Below are 27216 nucleotides of genomic sequence, written 5' to 3'. Positions count from 1 at the left end.
ACTATATACTGCTTTGTAGCTTGTTTTTTCTTTTCCATCAACCATCTCCAGCTTTGTATTAATACATTTTTATGTCATCTAAAACCAAGACTATATTCAAATTTCCCCCAGATGGTCCCAAAATATCTTAAATGCATTGCTTGCCCAAAGCAATATCCTGTCCAAGACCATACATTACATCTGGTTGCTATGTCCCTTAAATCTTTTAAAATTTAGCACAAGCCTATTCTCTTATACTTAATGACAAAGATTTTTGAGGAGACCTGACCAGCTGTCTTGCAGAATCCCACCTTCTGGATTGGTGTGGTTATTTCCTCATGGTGTTGTTCATTCGTTTACTCATGAGGTAAAATTTTCATACAGTAAAATGAGTAATCTTAATGGTACAATTCGATGAGTTTTGAAGATGTATACATCTGTGTAACAACCATACCGATTAAGATACAGAACATTCTCATCACCCTGTCTCCTTCCAATCGCCCATAGGCAACCATTGTCATAAGCTCTATTGCCATATTTAAGTTTTTTCTGTTCTTGAATTTCACCTAAATATAATCATATACTATGTACTTGTTTGTTACATTATATAGATATATAAAATATTCGTCCACAGTCATTGCATATATATATATTTTATGCATCCACAGTCATTGCATGTGTTAGTAGTTCATTCTTTTTTGCTGCTCTGTAGTATCCCGATTATTGAGTATATCACAATGTATTTTTTTCCAATCTCCTGTCAGTGGACACTATAGTTGTTTCCAGTAACTGGCTATTGTGAGTCATGCCCCTTTTGAGCATTTTTATACAAGTCTTTTTGTGGGCACATCTTCATTTCTCCTGGGTAAATATCTAGAATGAGAAGGCTGAATGATGTATGTTTAGTTTTACAAGAAACTGCCCAGCTTTTTTCCATTTTACGCACTCTTATTTGAAATATATGAGAGTTCTAGTTGTTTCATATCATCATCATTTGGTGTTGTCAGTCTTTTTTATTTTAGACATCCTAGTGAGTATAAAATATTGTTTCATTTTGGTTTAGATTTTTATTGTCCTAATAACAAGTGATATTGAGCTCATTTTCATATGCTTACTGTCCATTTGTGTAACTTTTTAATGTATTTGCTCAATTAAAAAATTGGGTTGTTTGTCTTTTTGTTATTGATTTATAGAAGTTCTTTATATATTATGGATAATAAGGCTTTTGTGAGATATACGCATTACAAATATTTTTTCCCTCCCTGGTGCTTGCCTTTTCATATTCTTGATGGTGTCTTTTGATGTGTATAACTTTTAAATTTTAACAGTTCAATTTATTTCTTTTCTTTTATGGTTAGTATATAATTCTTTGTCCTCTACGTGAAATCATTCCTTACCCCAAAGTCAGAAAGATGATTTCCCTATGTTTTTATCTAGAATCATTGTAGTTTTAATTTTTACATTTAAGTTTTGATGATTTTTGAATTAACTTTTGTGTGTGGTGTAAGGCAGGGGTCAAGGTTCACTTTTCCTCCATATCCATTTATTCTAACCCTATTTATTGAAAAGAATTTCCTTTCCCCTTGGTGCCTTTGTTCAAAATCAGTTGACTATATATATGTGGATCTATTTGAGGATTCTCTATTCTGTTCCACTGATACATTTTTCTATTCTTATATCAATATTACATTGTCTTGATTACTGAAGTTTTAAAGTAAGTACTGAAACTAAGCAACTCCCACCAATTTTTTTTCTTTTTTAGCCAATAAAAAATTATGTGTCCTAGGTCCTTTGCATTTCTATGTACACATCAGTATCAACTTGCTAATTTCAACAAAAGCCTGTTGAGATTTTGACTGAGATTGTGTTCAATCCATAGAGCAATTTGGGAAGAATTGCATTTTAATAATATTGAGATTTACAGTCTTGGAATGTGGTATATCTTTCAACTTATTTATTTTTTCATTAATTTCTCATACATATGTTGTAGTATATTTTCTTATACATATGTTTTGTAGTTTAGTGTAGTGGTCCTACCCAACTCTTGTTAAATTTGTTCCTGTGTATTTATATATATATTTTGATGATATTGCCAATGGAATAATTTTATAGATTTAATTTTCCAGTTGTTTTATGCTAGTAGTTAGAAATACAACTAATTTTTGTAAATTGATCTTGTATTCTTCCACCAGATAAGAATCACACACCTTTTGATGTCCCCCACTTTACTTCTTTTCCTCAGGTGACATTGATATTAAGTTCATAATGATGAACCAGCTCAGTTTAAAATTCTTGCCTGGTATCAAAGAGAAAGTTATATAATTCCATGGTTTGTTTGTTTGTTTTTGTTTGCCTTTGCTTATGTCCTTCCTTGCAAACAAACAAAAATTCAGTAGAGCTGTAGTGAATAGGCAAAAATGGGACCATCTTTAGAAATTGAGAATCCAGAATTATACAGATCCTGAGCATTATGTAAGTTATTTAAACTTTGGAAGTGTAGTTAATAATAACTTTTCACTTATGCAGAATCTTATAATTTAGAAAGAACTTGGGTACATTTGATCTCACTTGATCCTTGTAATAAAAATGTGGTAATTGGGTAGGCATTACTCTCAACATATTAAAGATGTTGAACAAAGTATCAAAGAGGTTAAGTTAACTTGCATAAGGTTGTACAGCTAATAAGAAAGAACCCAGGATTTGAAAGTAGGTCTTCTGATTTAATATGCTATTGCATGTGCCCAGAACCTACAACTTGATCAGGATGGTCCCTGAGAAACCATGCGAATATTACTCAACTTTCCTGTAGCTTAGCCAGCAAATTTTCAAACCCTGGCCAGGAGAAGCTGGTTTCATTCAGACAACAAAAACCATTTGTCCTCTTTTCTCGTGGAAATTTCCCAGTGTTTCTTGATTTCACTTTATCCCCTCTTTCCAATAAATCTGTTTCAGTCAGAAACCAGAGGCTTTTCTTAGAGATTTCACAAAGGACCGGTTCTGATATGTAAGTGACCATTTAAAAGGATTATTCATGCTTGCTGGTTGGGATTCAGAATTCTGTGGGGCTCTGACGCGGTGATTTGTTTTGGGTATTTGATCTGTTGTGCAGCTCCCAGGTGGATTCTCATGATGGACACTTTATAAGCTTCTTTTTTCTTAGGTAAAATAAATGCAGCTTCAAAGTTTTATCTTAACAGTGGTTTCCCATGGAGGTTATTTTTTAACATTGATGAAATCATAGGAATGTGCCCAGAATTGCCAGGCCCTGGAAGAATGACAACTGAATATTTGGGAAACATTAAATGGTGCACTCGCCTCAACTCCAGGGATTCCAGAATACGGGGGGACTGCACATTGGAAACTGAAGAATTATCCAGACAAACTTTTATTGTTAAAGATAATCATTGTCCCCTGAGGGGAGACTTTCAGTGTCTTTCACTTGTATCCTTACCAGTCACTACAACAAGGACTCCATTTACCCCAGAATAATACAGTTTCAGCCTTGAAAATGGCATTCTTTTGGAGCTTTGTCATTCTGAATGTGATTTGTGGTTGTAGATGAGTCTAGGTTGCTGAAATCATTTCAGTTCAAATGATCGGAGAAGTAAAGCACATTCAAAATATATTTGTAGCCCAAGGTCTCTCTCTGCCCCACGTGGAAGCATTAAATAATCCTCTGTGTTATCTTTCAGCGGTATTTATGAAGCGCCCATCTGTGCTTGGGGCTGTGCCGAATACTGCATAAAACAAGGCAAATACATGCAGACTTAAGCCCTCCTCATTAGAGATATTTAAAGCCTCAAATAGGCTAGCGTCTTTGGGTATATTGCAAAGGAGTCAGATACAATATGTCTGTTTTGACTACCAGGGGGGCCATGAAAGGTCCACCATCCGTAAATATCATAGTGAGGGGAATTACTGCTTTTCTACTCTGTCTTTGCTCTTTGTGCTACCCTCGTTGTTCACCATTTATTCACACAAGAGTTGTTTATGAAGGGCTTTCTGTATCCTACACCCTTGCCCTGGTGGAACTTACAGTTTAATGGAGAAGACAGACAATAACAAGTACAGAAAGAAAAAGGCATAAATAAATACCAATTGTAACCCATGGACATGGGAAATGAACTTGGCGCAATAGTAATTGGTGGGTATGGAACATTCTGCTTAAAAAGGGTAGCCAGGAAAGTCTCCAGGGGGGCATGGGTAGGAACCAAAGATCAGAATGTTACAGTTGGGCCTGGCTATGATGCTGGGATCAGGGATGGCCCATAACACATGTGAAAATACTTATTTTTCAGAATGTAGTCTACAGCTATTTGTTGCCAATCCTCAGTCTGAAATATGGACTGTAGCTTTATCTTGAACATATTTAGCTGGTCTTTGGAATCTAGACAGTGCTAATCCTGCAAGTATGCAAGTATCTACTGATCTGGGATGACCTTGGTCCATACTGCATCCTGTAGCCCTGTGCTGTTTTGTCTCTAAGATCAGTCGCGATGGACTAAGGTGGTGAGAGACATAGTGATATAAGCTGATATCTAATTACTTAGTCTCTCCATTGATTGCTTCTGCTATAGAATGATGGAAATTATTTTGTCACAGCAGATAAATGTGTTCAAGTGTATCCTGAATTAAAATAAAATTTAAAAAAACCCTTTATCATAAGAATTACTGCCCTGAAATTCTCCATAGCCAATTCAGCCAGGGTCAAAAAAAAAAGATGGCACACTCAACAGGGGTTTACTAAAAGTAAGTTAATAATAGTAACCTAATAACCTGGTAGACAGAAATATGGGCAAAATTTTAAAATATTATAATGTATCCCAGGACTCACAATAGCAGAAAGCCACTAATTCTCCTAAGACTGAAGGGTCAAGGGGAGGGATCAGGGTAGCCAGAGCTTGGTGAGGTGTAAGTAGGGAAGGATGGGCTATCAGAGAGGAACTGAACTTGTCAGGGAGGTACAAAGACCCCAGCTTCTCTTGTTTCCCACCTGCTAACCTCCTGCTGATGCCTCTATTGGCCAAACCCACCTGGCAGTGAGAGGGCAGCGTGTGGCGCTCAGCCCTCTGGAGAAGTAAGGAGGGCAGAGATGGGCATTTAAAGAAATGGGACTTCCACGGGACAAATTATGAAAAGATTGTATAGTGATAAATTAACTCCTCTGTATGCCCAAGCTCCAAAAAAAAGGGGGGGCGGGGCGGGAAGAAAGGATGAGACCGGGAGATAAGCAAGGAGAGATTATCGAAAAGATCGGCTATTGTGCTGGTTATGCTGGTTATTCTTTGTTTGCCCCCTTGCACCCTTGAGTCCAATTTTCCATTGCTATTTTAATTTTTAATTTCTCACATTACTAATGAGTGTATATACTTGAGAGATTTTTGGGGTTTCCTTTTCTATTAATGACCTGTTCCTGAATTTTGTTCATTTTTCTGTTTATGTTCTCTCTCTCTCTTTTTATAGATTTGCAAGAGTTCATTGTATATTTTATTTATTTATTTTTAAAAAGAATTTATTTACTTCCAGAGAGAGGAGAAGGGAGGGAGAAAGAGAGGGAGAGAAACATCAGTTAGCTGCCTCCTGTGAGTCCCTGACTGGGGACCTGGCCTGCAACCCAGGCATGTGCCCTGATAGGGAATCGAACTAGTGACCTTTCCATTCTCAAGCTGGTACTCAATCCACTGAGCCACACCAGCCAGGGCTCATTGTATATTTTAGATATTAAGCCCTTGTCATCTAGGCACTTCTAATTTTCATTTTTTCTCTTCAGATAAAATGTAACCCCTAAGTTTTACGTCTAAATTGCTGTCAATATCTGTCTGTTTTAAACAACTCAGATCTAATATGTGTAAATAACAACTTTTCTGATTTTTTCTTAAAAATTGCTCTTTTTTTGTGTGTTTACTATCTGGGTGAATCACCTATGCCAAAATCATAAGCCTTGGAATAATCCTAGAGTTCTACTTCTCCTCATTCCCAATGTACTATAGTCATTGGGTCCTGTTAGAAAAATCACTTAACTGCTCCTGAATTCTTCTTTCTTCTCCAACCTTACTTTTATTTTTTTAGTACAGGTTCTCAAAATCTTTTGCTTGAACTATTGCAACAGTCAATGAGCTGGTTTCCTCCCTGCCCTCAGACCTCTCTGGTTTATTTTTTGGACCACCCCAAGGCCAATTTTTCTAAAGCAGAAAGTCACACATCTTCCTTCCTTGCTAGAAATCTGTTCGTGGCCTCAAAGGCCCCCAGAATGAGACCCCCATCCCTGGATTTCAAAACTGCAAAATCTCCTGATTATGAACATCTAACTCCTACCTACATTTTTACCCTGCCTTCTGTAAGTGTTGTACTGCTTACAGTTCCCCAAATTTGATAACCTGTCACACTGCCGTGTCTTTGCACTTGCTGTTCTCTTTCCTTGAAATGCGTCCCCTGTGCCCCACTTTAGGCCACTCTGTTCTTCCTTATCTTTCAAGGCTTGAGTCAAGCATCACCTTCTTGTAAGTTCTCCTTTGGCATTGTGTTCTCTTTGCCCCAAAGCAGTGTATGGAAGTTGCTCCTCATAGATCACTTTATCACAGTTGTCACAGGCATTGACTACATGTATTTATCTGTTTCCTAATGTCCTGTGAGACCCTTGAAGGCAAAGGCAAAGGTTTTATCCAGTGCCTGGCACAGAATACGGTCTCAGTAAATACTTATTAAATGGTTGAGTAAGATTTCTTTCCTTTCTGGATACATTTTATTTGGGAGAAAAAGTAACTAGGACTTCACAGATCTAATCACATAAATCTAAAAGTTAACTACTATGAACTACCAATACACTTCTTTTGCTTTCTATGCAAAATAAATTTGTTGATGCTATCATCTAGTTACACAGGAAAGTATACCTGAATGATAAGAAGAAAATGAATGATGTATAATCATACAATCATCTTTGGGTATAATAAAACTATGCCTGATAGATGGTTTTCATTTATATTTAGGTAAGTTTTATAGTGAGTCAGATTTTTAATAATGATATGTGGGTATTGATTATAACTTCATCGAGGTAAGGTAAAAGTAAACAACCACATAGAAGTTATTTTCTAGTCAATAATTAAATTCCGAACTTAAGCTCAGAATTATTTATTTTTTGCTTTGATGAACAGTATGAGATGGATTTCTTACTAGAACATTTATTTTATTTTAAGATTTTATTTATTTATTTTTAGAGAGGGGAAGGAGGGAGAGAGGGAAACATCAATGTGCGGTTGCCTCTTGCACACCCCCTACTGGGAACTTAGCCTGCAACCCAGGCATGTGCCCTAACTGGGAATTTAACCAGCAACCCTTTAGTTCACAGGCCAGCAGTCAATCCATTGAACCACACCAGCCAGGGCTTCTTACTAAAACATTTAGAGAATAACTTGCATTGCCTTCCTCTATAATTTTTGTGTTCACCTACTGGAAAGGATGCTGATAGTTATTCAAGCCTGTTATTTGGTATTTCTAAGAGTTGATATCCGATGAGCAAGTGATTTCATGCCTACATGTAGTAGAGGGCTTTTATGAATTAATTGGCTAAAATGAGAGGAATAAATTGTTAATATTTAAGACTAGAAGCGGCAAGATGTTGGATAAACTTTTATTGAGTTGTCCTGAGTCCTTGGGTTTTAGCTGTTTGAGGGTCAGAAAAACAATTTTGGATAAGCATTAAGTGACCTGAGTTCCAAAATATATAGTCATTATCACCGTCCTTTGTGAACTGAAAGACAAACCATTTTTAGAAGTCAGTTCTTTCTTGCCCGCTACATTTGCAAGGACTCTTTGCCTCTGGTTCTATCTCTGGAAAGGCATAGCTAATCATTGTTAAGGGTGCCCAGCATCGTATTCGTAGTCTTTCCACTGACTCGGCCCTCCTTGGCCTTTATCAAGTCACTTTGACCATGGGTGGAATCAGCTAATACTGAAAGAAGCCCCTTAATGCCGCCCGGGGTGATTGGGGATTAAAGACCATTCGAAGCAGGGATTTCAATGAAATCGTCTAGAGAATAGAACTAAGTGACATACAGTGGCTCTTCAATGGGGACACTGACTTCATGGCCCACCTTCATTTATAATCTCAATTTTGTTTTTTGGGGGATCCATTTGGTTAAATAATCTTCTTTCTTTTTCTTTCCTTGTGACTTCAAATATTTATACAATTTAAAAGTGAATTCCATTGATTGCTGCAAAGAGCCATGAAGTAACTTTTGTTTGGGCTGATAAAAATGTTCTAAATCTTGATTATGGAGGTAGCTATGCAACATAGTGACAACTATAGTTTTCTGTATATGTAGTCTTTATATGTAAGTTGATGAATTTTATTTTATGTAAATTATACCTTAATAAAAGTAATAAAAACTATTATTACTGTTTTTACAAAACCTATTTATTTAAAGATAAAACAAAGCACCTCTCTGGGGCCTTCCTGTATGGTTGGGGTCAGGAATCATCACTTTCTGAGTAACTCTAGTTCCCAGCATGGAGGTTTGCATTTACTAAACTGTCTGTAAACACTGTCTGGGTTCAGGTGAGGTGAGTGGCCTCTGGAATTGCTGTCCACTGTTCTAGCTCTGTGGGGAGCTAGAACATCAATATAGTACCTGCAATTTTGTCTTCTTTGAAATAATCTTACATGTAGAGTCAGAAGTTTTAAGGTATCAAGGTCATTAGTCTAATTTATCAGTGGCATAAAAGATATAAGGAAAATAAGATAGCCCAGCATAACTCTGAAACATATGCTTTGTCAAGCTGCCAGAAAAGCCTAGCACTTTACAATGCTTTTAAATGAAGGAGGATAATAATAAATCATCCTAGTCCTGAAGATCTTTCTGGAGTAAAAGAGAATGTACTTTTAGTGTGTGATTTATATTTTAAAATAGATTTTGTAAGTCTAACAACAAAAGAAAAGTTTCAAAATGAATTTTATACTCCCCCCTCATAGGGTAGTGCCCAGCTAATCCCATTGGAACACTGCTTAAGTGATTGCTAAATGTCATTGATTTCACTTTACCCATCAGGCTGAAGGAAGAATAGTATATGAGAAAGATGCACAGGGTAAATCAGGAAGTTGCCCCAAAGTTTTGCCTGCTCAGCAAACAGTAAGAGGATAAATGCGTTTTTATTTACAGTGAATTCTATTAGAGTGTCTTGTTCGATTTTCATCAAATCCTCAAAAATATTTGAGTCAGGCGCTATTATTGACATTTTATTTATAGGAAAAATATGATGTTGAGAGGTTAAGTAACTTGCTTAAGGTCACAGAGTAAGAAAGAAGCATAATTTCTTTACTTTTCTTTATTGTTGGGAGCAGGAAAATGTTCTGATGGTACCTTGAGTGAAAGTTGTTAGTGTGGGTTGGAAGCTGTGTATGTGTGTGTGGACCCTATATTGCCCAGAGGGTGATGTATGACATTGGACAAACATAATTAATTTTCACCCTAAGGTGCCATGTAATTTTGACCTTGAACATCACTATTGTTTAGTAAATCTCTGGAAGAAGTGGTTTCCCGGCTTTAACTTAAAACTTCCAGGAAAATGTTGGCTGGAGTCCAAGGTAAGGTTTGAATTTTATATCCTTGTCTCTGGATCTGCTTCAGGTAGCTAAGATCACCAGCAGTGGCTTCACAGAAAACATTTATCAGGTTTCAGCAGCTTTTCTCTGTTACATTCTATGTAAACTGGGTTAAGCAGATACACTTCCTACACTTTGAGTTTTTAATCTCAGACAGGCCACACTGATGACCAGAAACATGAAAGGTACCGATTAAGTACAATGGGTTCCTTTAGTAAATACTGTGTTAACAGATGGGTATTAGATGTCCATGCTTACGGACAAAAAAAATGAAAATGAATCTTGTTAGGCATTGTCTATATGCCTTACACAGATGAGGGTGGAATCAGATCTGGGGATCCATTCGTCTCATCCCTGATCAGGTTTCTGCCTGAGGTTTAAATTTGTCACCTGAAATTCCAAGTTCTTTTTGAATCCCTGATTGCATCAGTGGTTTATATTCTAGCATGGAGAAAAACTCTTTGGTGAGTTGGTACCTGTATTTAAGAATGCAAGATCTCTATCCAGGACTCACAGAGATATTGTATCAGTCAGGACCTTTGTGCTGCAAATGAGAGAAAGCCAGCTGAAACAAGCCTAAATAATAAAAGGAATGTGTTGGCCCACATAACTGAAGTCGAGGTGGCCGCAGGTGAACCTTGCTGCAACGGTTCAAATGATACTGCATTTGACCTGGGTATGCCTGCTCTGCTCTGCCTTAGAAGACATGACTCTAATCCACAGGCTCCCTGCCTCTGGCTCTGCAGCCTCTCTCTTTGGGGAGCGAATGTCTGCTCTCACACTACATTGTTTGTATGAGAGACAAAGAATTTTTTTTTTTTTTTTTTAGTAAGAAGCAACTGAAAACATTTTGTTCAGTCTTGACTTTGGTTGGGGTTTGTACTACCTCTGAGTCGTTCATTCAGTGAGGCCACAAGGGGGTGGGATATGCTGAAAGCCCCTTTTCCATATTAGGTAGAGCTAGTGGGCAGTTCATTGCTTTCCCAACCAGATAGCTGAATGGATGCAGTTGTTCTCCAGAGCAAGATCTTTCATGTCTCTTTCCAGAAAGAATAACTGCAGCAATGTGGGGCTCCGTAAGTGGCAAAGGGAGGTGAGCTAGATGAGGGCATTGGGGTGTAGTTCTGGAGAGAGAATTCAGGACCTATTTAAGAACTCCAGGTGCCCTTCTTGTTACCTCCTCATGCCCCTGCAAATCCTCTGCAGCTTACCAATAGCTGACAGCAGTATTAGAATTCAAATGGAGGTACTTGCCTGTGATCCTAGCTCATGCCTGTGGATTCATCTCTTTCCCATCCTCTCCTCTCTAATCCTTTCTCTCTCCTTTTCTTCCTCCTACCATCTTTCTTGCCCTCTCCCTGTTTTCTTCTTTGCTTCCTTCTTCTGTTCTTCCTTATTTTCTTTCCTCTATCTCCCCTTCTCTGTTTATCTACCCTTCACTTTGTCATTTTCAAAAAACCTTTTTTTTTAAGCATCTACCTCTATTAGGCACACTGCTAGATTCTGTACATCACTGCTGAAGCTTATCTTCTCTTCCACATCCTTTCTTCCTTCATCAAACTTTACTGTCAACAAAATATATTAATCTTCTATGTGTAAGGTATTCTGCTATGCTCAAGAGGTCCATGACTTAAATCTGAATGTCAAGGATAAACCTGGAGTGTTTTAAAATCCTGAAGACATTGTATTCTATAGATTGCCTTATATAGATTCTACTACCTACATTTAGGAATGGGGGGGGGGGGGAGAGAACGTATGCGCTAGATTGAAAGAGAGAGAACATAGATCAAGGATTGCTAGTGTACTCAGATGAGCTCATGTACACAATGGGACTTGGTACCCTATGACTTTCATTGGCCTCTGCTTTCAGACTATCTTGGTTTGAACTGACTCCTGCCCTCTCTGGCTCTGTTACCTAACCAGGAGCTCTTCTGCTAAAAGAGGACAATAACAGCACTTCTCTTACTGAGGATTAAATGAGGTAACATAGAGAACAGTGTCAGTTCACAGTTCTATATGATGTTGGAACTCAATGAGGTTAGCTATTATCATAAGATGGAGTTTTATAGATAACAAACCAAAGGATAGACAGTAGATTCTAATGACTAGTCTCCAGTTTTTTCAAACCAAGGAACTGGGACTAAACCTTAACCAGTGGTTACACTTAGATCCTATATCCCCTACATAAATAATAGACATTGAGTGGTGCTTTTAGCTGTGCGTTCGTCCCATTTCACAGTATGACGAAGCTTTTAGAAGACTGCTCTGTGAAGCACAGATATCTGTAATTGGCTGTTTTTCACATTACCTTGTAAACAATGAACGTTAATTTTCTTTAGCTTTTTTGTATGTATATAGCAAAGTTTTCAATTAGGGACCCAGGATTAGATCTATTGCCTTTTGATGTTTTGCCTTTTTATTAGTATCTTTAAAGTGGTTACAAATTAGAAGTTCTTTATTAACTTTATCAAGTGCTTCCCTAGAAAACATATCACACCCTGGAAGCCTCATCTCTTTAGAAAAAATTGTCTTTATGGGAAGAGATGGTGTTTCTTTTTTATTTTAAAATGCACCGGTGTCTGTCTGTATGCTGGCCAAAACCGTCAAACCCCCACACAGAGCTCAAGGCTTTTTCCTTACCACTAAGTCTGATGATATGATGATAGGATTTTGACATTTTGACTTTGCATTGTATACACATCCCATTAAAATATGTAATATGATTTGTGTGAATGATGTAATAAGCACTTGCCCATTTCAAAATCTGTATAGTAGTTCAGCCAAAAACTACAAAAAGTAAAATAAGAGAAACACGCTCTGTGCTATACCGGTGTGAGGGAATGAGAGGGCAGAGGAGTGATTCCTGAAAAATGGCTTTCTTTGTTACCCATGTAACACTGGCTACTTCCTTTCTTAACATTAGCACCTCAATTCAATTTATTATTGTAGTGGTTGTTTCCTGCTTTGCTAATGACCTTAAAAAAATGTATAAGCTCCTCTGGAGTCCCTTTATCTGCAAAGCCATTAGTCAATTCCTCTGGTCCAAGAGGGAGAGACTTGGGAGGTAGAAGAGTGGATATATTTTCCCAGATGGGGATTGTTTACATGAATCTTACGGAAATAGGTGGGTGCCAGGAGCATGAGGGATTTGAGAACGAGAGCTGACTTGCAGAAGGCCATTTGAATTTGTAGAAAAAACTTCCATCTGCGGGCCAACATCTGGAGTAGCTTATAAACCAGAGGCTGGCTTGTGGCTCTGGGTGGGCATGCCATTGAGCCAGGGTGAGGCTGATTAGAGGGAGATCTCACATGTGATGTGAGTTGTGATCGAGCTGGTACATCTGACTTTACCCTGATTGTCATTGCTTCTGAAAGCCTAGCTCCCCGCTTCTAGAAGGAAAGTAGTCAGGGGTGGAATAGTGGCTCTTTCCCACAGAGCTCTCAGGGAGCACGGTCTTTCATCCTCATTGCTCCGCCTCCCTTGGGCGTCGCTCTTGCCCTTATTTTTCATGCTAATGGGAGCTCCAGCTGTCCTGTCTACATTTTAGGCAGCTACTGGAGCAAAAGATAAAGAAGGGCGAAGGGCCTAGGTATACTATCTACCTTTCAAAGAAAAAAAAAGGATCACTGGAAAGTTGATACGTTTGCTTATATCCACTGGCCAGCACCTACTGGTAGTGGCCATGCCTAAGTGCCAGGGAAGCCGGAAGATGGAGTCTTCATTCTGAATGACTGTGGGCACCACGCCAAGTCAGCGGTTTTCCTGTCAAGAAAGAAGGGGAGAAAGGTCATAGAAGGACAACCGTCTCTGCTGTAGGTTTGGATGATGTCATAAACATTTGTGTAGAATATTGTAGTCTATGAAGACATAAAATGTTAGTTTTTAAAAAATTTTTGACTCTCTGAAATATATTTTTTATTGTTTCTTTAGACTAAAGAGCTTAGGATATCGACATAAACTATGATGATGATGATATTAATGATAATAACGAGGAACAGGAGGGACTTTATATCTAAAAGATGTAAGATATAGCAACTCAAACCTAATGAGAGAAATATTATTTTTCCTCTTTTTATAAATAAGTAAATTGATGCTCAGAGTAGGAACCACACATGGAGGTAACAGCAGTCCTTACCTCTGGATTTATGGCAACAAAGATTAGGAAGCAAGGTTTTGGGGAAGGAAGCAAGGGGATTTTTAGTTGCAAGTAACAGAAAAGTGAATTCCAAATGACATGAACAAAACGGGAAAGGTGTCTCTCACATGTTAAAACATCTAGAAAGAGCTAGCTCCAGCACGATTGGGTGGGGAGCCATTTCATTGCCTCAGCCTTGCCATTAAGGAGCCAGAATCTGTCATCCTCAGGGTGTGGTCTTTGTCCTTAGTGAGTTTTCCTCATTGAAAGAGTCCAGCAATTCTAGCTATTTGTCCCACATAGGACATGGTCTTACGGAAGAAAAAGAACTGCCTTTTATTTCTGTATCTTTTTAAAGTAAAGGGAACTTTTCGCAAAGCCATCCAGTGCAGTATTTGTCCTGATCTATAATATGTTCACCTTTGCTGAGGATAAATAATAAAATCATAGTTCTGTTCATGAGGAAATCAGCATGAACGACTTCGGGTGGGCAGCTGTCAGCACCTGCTAATTTGTTGAAATTATTTACCCACTATTAAAGGACATTCTAGAATTATGGGTGTTTTCCTGAAAATGCCTTTGACATCATTTCTTATTACAGTTTGCTCACTTACTCATCAATAAACATTTATTGAATTCTTTCTTTGGATTAGATAGTTATAAGGGAATACAATTCACACTTGCCCTCAAAAAAGTTATGATTTAGTGTGAGAGACAAATATTCTGAGCAACACTTACAACGTAATGTGAAGAATGTCGTAACAGAGGCCATGAGAATGCGGAACTGAAACTACTTACGTTGACTTGAATCAGGATCAGGACTTGTGGTTGCACTAGAACTTTCGGGTTATGGATGTTTCTTATGGGAAGCTCTTGAATGAGCTCCTTGAGGACAGGGACTACATTAATTTTTTATGTTTGTTTGTAATCTGAATGTAATAATTTGACCACAGTAGTTGCTCAGTGTGATAAGCAGGGATAAGTCAGGTTAGGAAAAGAGAAAACATTCTGAAGCAAACCATCTCTATTGTGAGTAAAAAAATGCTAAAGTATGGTGATGAGGAGTATGTGCTTAGAATTCACGTACACCTGAGTTCAAGTGTGAGCTCTACCGTTACATAGCTATTTAAATGCAGGGAAGTCACCTAACCTCTGTGTGCCTGTTTTCTCATCTGTCAAATGAAAATTAGAGTACTTAACCTCATCAGATCATCATACAACTTACATGGAATAATACATGTAAAGCGACCAGCACAGAATAAGCACTCAATGAATATTAGTTCTTATTATCTCTCAATAACATAGTTTACCTTATTTTATTCTCCCTCATCTAAATCTTCAATTTTACTGGTTTGTTGAATAAAATACTTTCTGTAAATCAGAACATTTCTTGCACCTAGAAGTGAACTTTACACATATTATGCTTCCTGATTTTTTAGTTGAGAGCCATAGACATTTATAGTCTGATTCTGATAAATATCACATGCTAATATTTCCTACAGTCTGTTTACTCAGTGTTCTCTACTTCCTAAAATAGGAAAGGGTGCATTGTTGAAGAGTTGCCAATTTTTCCCCAGAAGTGGCTAGGTTTTCCTTAATTGATGAAATCACCCTTTGTTGATGAGACCTGTTTCCACAGAACTTTCTAGATCTTCTCAGGGCTCCTGCTCTGGGCGCATCCCAAAGGTGTTAGGTATTTTTAAGCCAAGAATGTCAACTGGTTATAGCAGCTACACACCAGAAACTGCATTCCCTGTCATTGGCTTCAGAGGCTATTTTCTTAATAGTCTCTTTCTTTTATAAAACTGTGTGCCACATTCCTTTTATGGGAACAATGTAGTATTTTAGAGCACCTTGTTATTTAGGGATCACTGACCTAACAACTGGAATAGTGAGGTTCAGGAGAAGCCCAGCTTCCTGGAACCCCTGGTCTTATATGTAGCTTGAAGGGATTGAGGACGCTGATGTGTTCTTTGAGGGGAGATTCACAGTTTAACAGGAAACATCTGTTTTAATCTGCTCCAGCATGAACACAATGGATGTGATAGGAAACCCGTTGTTACTATGTGGATTTCATTTCTTAAGCCAGGGCTTGGTCTGAGATTGGCGCTGTTTGGACAGGCAGCACAATGTGATCACCTTTGTCAAAATATGGACATAACAAGCCACATTATTTGAGAGTGTTCTTGGGCTGTTTTTCTAAAAAAAACCGTGCTCCTCCTAACCATGTGTGACTCTCCATTTCTCTTTTCCTTTATATTTTCACTCTCTTCCTTCATGTTTTCTCTCTCTAAGCACATTTCCACCTGGATTTCAGTTATGACTGAACACTTCTCAACCTTAATTCTGCCTCTTCTTCCATGAGTAGAAATGGTTCCCTATGGAGTAGGATTCTCCCCAAGGGTATCAAAATATCTGGGAAACAATTGTGCAAACACTGAGGCTCACATATACTTACACTCACAGAATTTTAGAGATTGTTATCTACCCCTTAAAGTATGTTTGCCTCCTCTCCCCATCTTCAGAATCACTGTCTAGGATTAATTAAAGGTGATGCTTCTTTAGCTTTATGGGACTGGTGTGCAGGTAAACATGCCTCATTTTTCATTTTTCGAAAGAGTAAAGTTGGTATCTGGCACTTAAAATTTGCCTCTGGAGAATTCAAGGAATTCAAAGGAATCTTATTATATCAGTGCGTCTGTGTCACTTAAAACTTACGACACTGCAAATAAAATGTGCAGTGTAGATTCATAGTGCTGAGCTCATATTTCCTCCACAATCACTTTTCAAACTCTCGTATCCCGAATGTCCTAGGCATTGTGAACAGCTAATAAAGGGACACAGGAATTGATATTCATATATACAGATATCAAATAATGTTGTACATATGAAATTTATATATTAACCAATGTTACCTTATTAATTAAAAAAAAACAGTGGCATTCAGATAAAATCAAGGCCCTTTATCACCCATTTTGGAATAAGGTAGGTTGGTTAATAAAAAAAAAATTGGAAAGGCAATGTATTATGTCATGGGAGTTCAATCACACCACCAGTTGAGATAAATCAAGGAGACTCCAAGTTCTTGTTTATTGACCTTGGCAATGGGTCCAAATGAAAGACAATGGAAGGATCTCCAACAGATTACCTTCTCCTCTCTTTCTTCTGCTTCCTACCTATTGACTTGAATGCATATGTGTTCCAGATGTTGGCCTCATCCCATGTGGACAAATTCACTTCCTTTCTCTTAACCAACATCCTCTGCCCGGTCAGGCAGGTGTCTGTAGTGCTCTGGGCCAGGTGCGATGCACAGCACGGAGGGCAAGTCCACAGGATATGATAAGACACACTCTCTGCCTTAGAGAATCTCAGATCTCTGGAGGAGATAAAGACAAGTAAACCAATAATTACAGAAATAATGGTTCTGAGGTAGGTGACACAAAAATGTGAGAAATCAGCTTTGCTTAAGATTGGAGAATGCTGGACAGAGAAGACTTTGGAGAGTGTCACATAGAAGGTTTGGGGAATAGGAGTTTGTCTGCTGGACAGGAAGGAGAATTGAAAGGACATGCCAGGCAATAAACAGCAACCAATAAAAGGGTATGAGAGGTATAATTTAACAAGGCACATGAGGAGACTGCCAAGCATGATTTTTCTGGAGCATTTGTTGCAGATCTCTTGGAAGCACACATGGTAAAACAATGGGAAGGAAGGCCACGGTGCTATGTGCTGGGACCTGATTCTTTATGTAGTGGGCACCAATTCTTCTCTGGCCCTTCCTACATTCTCCACAAAGTCTGTCTGGCTTCCTCTCCACTTATTTGCTGGTCATTCAAGACCTCAACTTTCCTGTGTCTCATTGCTTCTCACATGCGGATAGAAAACCTGAGACAGATTGAAGTCTGAAGACCTAGAGACCTGGTTGAGCTCTGGGAAGCATGGGATGTACCTATAGCCCTGAAGGGGAGGAGCCAAGGTATATGTTTTTAGAGGAAGTATCCAGGGAGACCCTGAAACTAAAGGCTGGCAGGTGGGTATCCAACAGGGCAAAGACCTGCAGGGGAATTCAGGGAAGAACTTTCGACCACAGTCGAGGGGATTCAGAGCACAGTCTGGAACCTGGCAGAATCCCCTGAACCACAGAAATGTGGACAGCTGACGCTGTGGCCGTGGCCATGGGGAGAGAGGTTGCTATTAGGGATAGGAACCAACTTGGCTTACACACAACTCGGAATCATTTCTCTAAAATGTTTCCTTCATTCTCACCTGGTTAGAATTTCTTGATCCTTCCTTGGTGATGAAGAGCACTCTGTTTATGCTTTTGGTAAGTATGTTATGCCTTGTTTCATGGTATTTTTTTACATTTCTGCCTCAACTCTTGATCATAAATTTGTTAAGGCATTGAATGTGTTCTTTCCCCATATATATTTTTTATATTATATAAATATATATATTTATAATATATAATATATAAAATATATTATATTCTAAATAATATTTTAGACAGAGCATATATAAATACATAGATGCAATTTTGTTAAGTTAAACTTAATTGCATAAGCTTCATCCTTTTTTAAGAAAAGCAATTGCATTTTCCAGTGCCTAGCAACTATTCCAGAATAAGTATTGTTGAGATTTAAACACGACCAGCTGGCTTAGTCTGTTCTGGCTTCTATAACATAGCACCATAGATCAGGCAGCTCATACGCAACAGAAGTTTATTTCTCACAGATTTGGAGGCTGGAAGTCAGATTCAGAGCCCAGGAGGGTCAGGTGACAGCCCCCTCTCAGGTCTCAGACTTCTCACTGTACCCTCACGTAGGGAGGGGCTCGCAAGCTTCCCTGGGGTCCCTTATATTCATGGGGGCTCCACCCAAAGACCCCATTTCCTAATACCTTCTCATTGGGCAATGGAATTTCAACATACAAACTTGGTACCGGGGGAGACAGAAACATTTAGACCGTGTTGTGCATGCTTATGGGAAGATGTAGGATCTGCATAATTCTTTCCACAAGTGTTCTGTTATTGGTTAGCCAATGACTTGCTGCCATCCGTTCATACAAAAAAGCAAAACGAAACAACAAAAGAACCCTGGCATAGTAAGATAAAACCCAGTATGAGGTGTAGTGCTTTGCGTCCACGGGAGTCCACACAGAGTTACAGATTGCTTTGTTAAGATTCTTGCACGAGTGCCTGGTGAGAGCTGGTGTGTAAAAGCCCTAGCTCCTTTGCCCCTGAGCGGATCCCGAAGCCTTGTGTTCACGAGATCCAGGGTGTCTGTGCAGGAGTCGTTTCAGTCACCTGCTGTGATAACTGGCTTGAGAACCCACCTTTATGGGCTTCCTTCTCTTCCTCATCTTACTTCCTCTTCCCCCAGCCTCTGATCTCTCCACTCCCCTCCTCTCCCCACAGACCAAATATATGTACTTGAATCTTTGTTTCAAAATTCAAGTCTGCTCCTGGAAAACCCAAACTAAGACATCAGGTATACTTGTTCTCTTTCTTCTTATTTGATGTTTCCTAAATATTCAGATCCAATTATTTGTGTCTGGTTTGGGAAAGGTAGGCAATGAGAAAATGAAGGCACAGAGAGAAATGATACACAATTATAATGGGATAACTCAGAAATGTGCCTGGCTCTAGGGCATTGTTATCTCAGGCTCTTCTAAGCAGGAAATCTCAAAGGGAATGTTTTTCACTTTCGTGATTATGTATGATTTTGTTATTTTATGAAATCTACTGCTATGCAACTCTGTTGAGGAAAGACACTTGATAAAGCTAAGTATATATCTAACACAAAGGGAATTTTATCTCAAAAATGCTATTTCCTACTCAGCTCCGAATGTTGACAGATTTTCTTTCCGCATGGTGTTCAACAGGTTGGCTGGAAAGCCAGGGTCAAATACCAAGGGAAGGTGTGAAAACTGGGCAAACTTGCAGGTTCAGTGAGTACACCATCCCTTTGCTAAGTTCTCCATCCTGATAAGATAACTGCCCTGTTGAGCGATGTAGGCCTGCAGGGTATCTTTATACTGTCTGCAGCAAAGCTGGCGGAATAGGTACAGCTTTTAAATAATAGGTTCCATGCAACAGGGTTTCCTCGGCAAAAAAAAAAAAAAAAAAAAAAAAAAAAAAGGGAGAAAGACATAGTGACAGATCTGTGTGCAGGAGCCCGTGTTTTGCTTGCTGAGTTTGTCCAAGGGCACCCCAAGCTTATTTGAACTACAGAGGTCATACCCCATTTCGCTGGGCAAAGCAACTGGAATGCTTTCTTATTTATCTCTGAGAACTCAGAGGAAGGAGTCCCCAGAGGATTCGCCCCATGGGGTTCTGTCACCTCCCACTCTGCTTTGGCTCAGACAAAGGCATCCTGGGCTCTGAATCCGACTCCGCCCTGGTGCTCAGCTTTACAGACAAGCGTTATTATTTTTAGCTCGAAGACCTTTTAGCTAACATCCTGTGGCGTTGAGGGTGCGAAAGAAAAGGGCTTTGGAAATCAGACCCTGTCACTGATAGCTTGTCCTAAACTGAAGGGGCGATAGGAAAAAGGATGCTTTGTGTTCAAGAAAGAAGAAAACTCGGCCCAGCAGTTGCTATGGCTGACTGCTTGTGTTTTTCTCACCTTGCCTCTGCTCTTTGTCAAAGGATTCACTGCTCTTAAACGCCTGCTCGGGGAGGGGCTGCACCTTTGGTGGCACCTCACTTAATCCCATCTGAGCCCAGGGGAGTCGGTTTTATCAGCTGGCTGCAGAGGGAGTGGGGCTTGCCTGGCACCCCGTCAGGTGCCTCTCCCCCTTTTCCTCTAGGACCCCTCCTGCCAGGGTGTCCACCCGAACCCCCTCCTATCATCCCACAGCCTGTTGGTTTGAATGTCAGTTGAGGGGTGGAAGGAGGTGTTGGGAGATGAAGTTCAGAGGAAAAATGATACTGTGTGAGGAACTAGGCTTATGTGAGCTTTAGCACCGATTTTGGCATCAATTGAGAAGAGACAATGTGGCAAGGATCAGGTGGCCTGTTTTACAATGACTGTGACTTTTATTTACTACTTTACAAGGTGCCCGTCCCCCCATATATATGTAGAAATAAACTTCTGGTTTGGGATTTTGACAGAAAAATCCGATTGAAGAAATCTCACGAAATCAATTTGATTTAATATAATATAGTTGCTCTCAATTCTATAGCTCATTATTATTTTTTAATGAGGAGGGAGATACAGGCATTATGACATATCCAAGAGAGAAGATGAACAGAAGATAATAAGTCTTGAGTGTTTGGCTTTTTTTTTTTTTTTTTTTTTTTTTAAGTTTTAAAGCTCTGTAACTGCTGGCAATTTTCAGGAAATTTATGGAGTAGCTATCATTTGGGCAGCTTATGAGTAAAACAGCAAAACACAAATAGATTCAACGATTAGCTCCCAGATCTCAGCTTGGCTCCTCCTCCATTTCCACCAGCAGCCAGAACCTGGAAGGAGAAGGACATCCTGGCTGAGAGGAGTTGGTTGTGGGTGGACGTACTCCTGGGGGATTTGGCCTCAGCTGGAGTGGGCATTGCTTCTGATGCAGTTGGGCATTTTGAGACTGAGGTGGGAGAAGCCATACTGAGAGGTGCTCAGGGCAGAAACGGGACTGGCAGGGGTGGGGCCGGGTCTCCCACAGCTAATCACTTCCTCCCTCTGACACTTAGCTTTGTTTAGAAGCATTTCCTGGGAAACTGATCTATTTCTCTTTTCACTTAGCCTTTAAGTGCTCCCAGTTTGGAAATGTCTGTTGCCATATGAAAGCTTGCCCTCTGCATATTCTCAGAGCCCAAACAGAGCATTTTCCCTAAAGAAATGGGAGCATTTTTAGTGTCACAACTAGGGCAGATTTTATGTCGTTTTTGAGATGGCCCTTCCCCATCCCATGAGAATTCTGTCATTGCTGAGCAATCCTCTCTGTCCTGCTGAGTGTGGGTGCTGCTGGGAGACTGTTACAATCAGATTCCAGTGGGACTATGATGCTCCATACAGAATAGTGTGGCTGCCTTTGATCTGCAGTCCCCTCTAAGGTCAGTTGCCAAATGCATGGAAAGTGCCTTGACCCCAGAGTTTGGAGCTGTCACTGCATGCAGACCGAATCAGGTTAGCATCAAGCCCTTCATGCAAATAGATACCAAGAGGAGTCCCAGATATTTAATGGGATCAGCCATTCCTGCTGCACTGGTGACTGGCACAGCCCAGCCCTCACTTGGCGACTCTGAAGGCCCCGGAGTTCTGTTACTTCCGGCGGCAAACCTCTGAAGGGTAGTGTGTTGCAAAAACACAGTCAGAGCTGCTTTGTTGTTTGTGATTTTTGTGGGTTATGAAAAGAGTCAGAAATAGGTCACATCTGATGGAAATAGATCCCTTTGAGTTTATGCAGTAGACCATGAGATTTATGCCATCTATGAGGAGTAAAAAAATGGCCCACTGACCTTAAGCTTTTTTACTTGCAATGCATGTAAGTTGGATAAGAGGTTGTTATCATGATGTATTTCAGGAATACTATTAGATCACATGGGGAAATTGGGAGGCACTTTGTAAACTGTCATGCAGTACACAAGTGATTGCTATGATGAATTTTTCTTAAAATGGGTAACTAGAAGCATAAAGTTGTAAGAGAAGTTGACTGCTGCTTCTGATTACTTTAGTATAGCCTTGTTTATTAGTCTATGGCCAGATGTGATGACTTAGAGCCTAGAGATCTTACTCTGCACACCATGACCTTCAGGCATTTATTAGTAGGCAGAACATTAAGGAGGCTGACCTAGGAGCCTGAAGAATCTAGGACTTTGGACTTGACTCTGAAATACATTTGTTAGATACCTTAATCTCGCAGAATGTTTTTGTGTGTGTGTGTCAAATGAAGATATTAATTCGTGAATTGCCCCATGGTAGTTGTGAAAACTATTGTAAAATAAAAGCCCATGTCATTTATACCTCAAATAAAAGATGCATCGATGATTTTCAATGTGCTTTGAAAGAGTGAAGCATTACGGAGGTATAAGGTACTATTGTGATGATCGTAGAGGCTTTGAGAGAAGTAATATTAACTTGGGATTCATACTTTGCCTATTGATGGTTTCTTCTCTGGAAGGCAAGGCTGAGGAAACAGAGATGAATGCATAATGTGGGCACATGTGTATGTGTGTTTATGTGTGTGCACATACACATGTACACATCTGGGTGCCTGTGTCCATGTTGGAGTACATAGGGTAAGGTTAGATGTGTTCTGGCCATTTTCACTTTTGCGCTCAGATTCATTCCCTGCCCTTCCCCTGCTCTGCCCTGCCCTGCCCTGCCCTGTACCTCAGAGAGCTGCTGCTGGCTTCCTCTTTTGCCCCAGAGCTGAAGAGCCAGTTCTTGTTGGATGACTGTAGCATCTGGGCTCCTTCTGTCCCTGTACTTCTGGAGGTTGTAGCTGGTTCCTGATGTCCCTAATCTCTGGGTGGTCTCTCTGACTTCTGTGTGGCTGCTTATTTCTCCATCTTCTGGGTTACTGATTCTCCACATTAAACTTTTCCTTTGAAATGCTAGGAGTTGATTCTGCTTTCCTAACTGGACCTTACCAGTACATAATGTTTACTTCATAGACAAACATTAGATTAAGAAGTGGGTACCAGCAATTTGTAGAGAAGAAAGGTAATATAGTATTTTAATGAATGCTTTGCAAACTTATTAGTCTGTAAATTTGGTTACCTTATTTTAAAATGGTGAGCACGCTTTGAGTGTACTGAATCTGCTTGAAGACTTCATTAAAATAAGCAGTTTAGCAAAGTTTGGGGTCTAATAGTCTGGAGCAGATTTTTTTTAAGTTAATGAAAGTTTTTCCCCCTGAAGTCCTTTTCAAAACTTAGAGTAGTCAACCAGATGTTTTATAGTACCTGAGTTTGCTAGGTCTCATCTTGCATCTATAGAAGGGGGTAAAACCATTATCATCTTGCAATAGACATGAATGAAATAGAAACTTAAGCTGGCTTTTACAGAAACAATACTGAGAGAGACTAATCCAAATCTGGATCTATTAATGTTGTATTTACATGCGATTAATTCTGAGTTCTATTCATGTGTTATCTTACTTGTTATTGTCTTTGTAAAATTAAGAATAGAATGAAATTTCCCAAGTTCTTAATCATGGAGGGATCAGGGATGATTTTAAATGACTTGTTTTACGAGGTCAATAATGGGCTTTCCAATTCCAAAAGGCAGTTGAAATAGCATGTTGTGAATTCTTTGGATCTTAGAAAGTTCCAAGATCTTAGACAGTCTTACATTTGTTTTTTGTCCCTCATATCTTAACATTTCAGATACATCTGTGGAAAGGCTTAAAAACATCTGTGCTGAGGTTCGGAACAAGTATAAGAGTCAAGTGATGAGTTATAACTTATTTACATTATCTATATTAAGAATGGAAATGAGCAATAAAAGGTTGTTGATGAAATGATTAAATGCCAAGCTTTTAAAGTATCAATGTATAAGTAAAATTACTCCTAATCTTATTTTAAGACATTGTATTCTGATTATATATATTTTTTGAAGTGTTAAGCAGATTTTCCAGTACCTGCAGAGTACGCTACAGATATATGTTGAATGAATAAACCACAAATAGTATTAGGACTGGGATGCACTCCTGCCAAATCACTGAGGAAAATAAAAGCAATGACACTGAGTCCCTATAGCACTAACAGAATTAGTGAGGGAGTATATAAAGCACAGAAAGTACACAGCAAGATCACAGAAGGAAGTCACTGGTTTGTGTCCACGTTTAGATTCTTTTTATTGATTTTTTTATAACTCTAATGAATATGTATCAAATGACAGCATAAAATATGTAGAGAAATGATTCTTAAATGCGATATAAAAATTTTAAAGAAATTTTGTAGTAGTAAGAGAACTTACTGTAATTCTAACTTTTGATAGGGCAAGTATGAAGAAAAATTCCCAACAACAAATGATAATTTGATGACTTGGCAAGATAGTTAATAACATTAATTAGCTCCAAAATGTCTGTACAGAGGGGGCTTAGGCATCATAATCTTTTTAGAAGGGGTGTAGAGGAGTTGTTTTAAAACTCTGTCTGGATAACAAGGACTCAGTTTTGTTCATGTTTAAATTATTTGGAGTGATTGAAGGAGGTTCTCGGGTGGGTCTAAAGCCCCTACCTCCTCCCTCTTGATAGCATAACTGATCTTCAAGATTCTCACCGTGTTCTGATGCTCTCTATTCGCTATTTAGGAGAGTGAAAACAGTAAACATATAGATGAGATAATTAAAGGAAATAAAATTAGCACACTAATGGGAAAATAACTAATAGGAGAAAAGCATTCTGCAAAGGCAAAAATATGAAAGAACGCACAATAATCTGAATTTAAAAGGGTAAAATGTCATTGGGTGGCAAAGTTCCTATCAAGTCTTAGAGATTTCTCTGAAGAGCTTTGCAGAGTCATAATTTGGGGAGTGGCAACAATTTCATCCAGACCATTTCTCTCCCCTCCCCTCCCCTCTCCTCCCCTCTGCTCCTCTTCCTCCTCTCCTTTCCTTTTCTCTCTCATGCGCTCTTGCTCGCTCTCTCTCTCTCTCTCTCCCCCTCCCTTTCCCTCCCCTCTTTGAAGACCAAGGTCCTTGAGGACCCTTTAGCATTTCATGAATAGTAAGACACAGCCCTCAAATAACTACATCATATTTTGATGGAAAAAGTGTGGGGTCTGTTCATATACATAACTCTATCTCCTTTTTCTCTTTCTCCTTTCCTTGCTATGGGAGGTTGAATTTGAGGGTGTTGAATTTTATTTTCAAACCCATCTAGATGGCAGTGCCGCATGCCTTTTGACAAAATAAGTAGACACAGTCTGTGGTCACTTCTCTTCTAACTTCGTTTTAGATCTCCTCCTCTCACTCCTCCCTTCTCACATCTGCTCCTCAGACACCCATGACCTCATGATGCACAAGATGGTAAAGTGTCAGAATTTTTCTTATGGGGAGCTGTTGACACAACCTGAGATTTTTAGCAAAGAAAAGATTCAGTTTTGGATTTCCTGCAAAGTATGTTTCAGAGCAAACATTTCTCGTGAGAAATGATAATGGGTATTCCAAAATAAGGCAAAAAGTTTCCATAGATGATACAAGTTGAAAAAGGATGAAATAAAGGTAGAATTGTTTTTTTAAAAAGCTATATACAACCTTTAACAAGTTTCTTTGACACCCCAGTAAAGGTCTACAGAATGCAATCTTTCCCAAGGTTACTCAAGCAAGGAACCCCCAACCCAGCTGCATGTATTAACATCTCTTAGAGCATTAGAGTCCGTCCGTTGGGAACCCCTTGGGAGAAATCTTAACTGAAGCCATCCAGTGGAAAAGCAATGGGCTCATTCTGTATTTAACTAGAGGGCAAATGCTGGTAGAAGTTGTAGGGAGAGAAAAAAAATAAGTGAAACTGTCACTATTAATCACTTTGCTGCTCTGCAAAGGAGTTCAATGTGCATCCTTGAAAAGGAAGCTATGAAACCCGCAAAAGCTAGTGGGCTCCCTTGTCATAAGTTTTACAGAAGGGATTTTATAATCAGAGGAGGCTGAAGTGTTGGATTTTAAAGATCCCTTCCAAAATGCGACTCCATGGTTTCAAGTTGCCCTCCCTACTTAGAGCTATATTCTGATGTACAAACTGGGCCTTCTTCCTTCTTTATCTGAACTTCACGTATCAGTGTGAGTAAACACATTTCCAACAAAGCAAATTTGATATAAATCTCTAGCCAGCTATTCATTTGCTGTTCATTAAAAAAATGAAATTTATTATTCCAAATAAAAGAGTAATTCAAGAATTATAATGATTTTTTTTTTGAGGATTTTGTATCCTATAAGTCTTGGTTGCCTCATTCTTATTTTCTGCCCATTGGCAGGCAAACAGACAAGTTCAGGAACAAGCCTGAGTTATCAAAACTTCCAGCCTTGGCCAGTGTGACTGGCTCAGTGGGTTAGGCGTAATCTTGCAAAGCAAAACGTTGCCAGTTCGATTCCCTGTCAGGGCACAGACCCAGACTGTGGGTTTGGTCCCCAGTTGGAGTGTGTAGGAGAGGCAACCAATAGATGTTTCTATTGTATTGATGTTTTTTATCCTCTCCTTTTCCCTCCCTTCCCCTCTCTCTAAAATTAAATAAAGGCAAGGGGACCCTTCCATAACAGTGAGAAAAAAAGAGAGCAAGAGGAAGGCAATGGAAACCTTCCTTGATGACGTGGTCCAAACGTCTGAATGGCTAAATTGTTATCAAAAGAAGGCAAGCAAGGCTCAGTGTGAAAGTGTCCAATCTGGTCAGTGATGGCATACCAGTCCATCTACATGAGAAGGGCGGGGAAGAGGTGAGGGCGAGAGCAATGAAGATTCTAAGGCACTATTGCTGGTAATGGGAAGTTGTGGAGGCTTTCAGATGTTTATGTATCTTGTGGGAATTGGACTTGAAATTTTGCAAAGGTATATTTGATATTATATTCC

General features: G+C 39.2%; 1 protein-coding gene across 1 annotated transcript in view; it reads left to right on the top strand.

Moving 5' to 3' along the window:
- PGM5 (phosphoglucomutase 5) overlaps positions 1 to 27216 on the top strand; it is a 168894-nt gene that overhangs the window by 35375 nt on the left and 106303 nt on the right. The window lies entirely within an intron of this gene.

Source organism: Pteronotus mesoamericanus, unplaced genomic scaffold (assembly GCF_021234165.1).
Source record: "Pteronotus mesoamericanus isolate MK-2021 breed Mesoamerican mustached bat unplaced genomic scaffold, CSHL_Meso_final contig_73, whole genome shotgun sequence".
In the NCBI taxonomy this organism is placed as follows: Eukaryota; Metazoa; Chordata; class Mammalia; order Chiroptera; family Mormoopidae; genus Pteronotus; species Pteronotus mesoamericanus.
Note: the sequence above shows the minus strand (reverse complement) of the source record. Positions and strands in the feature narration are given on the sequence as shown.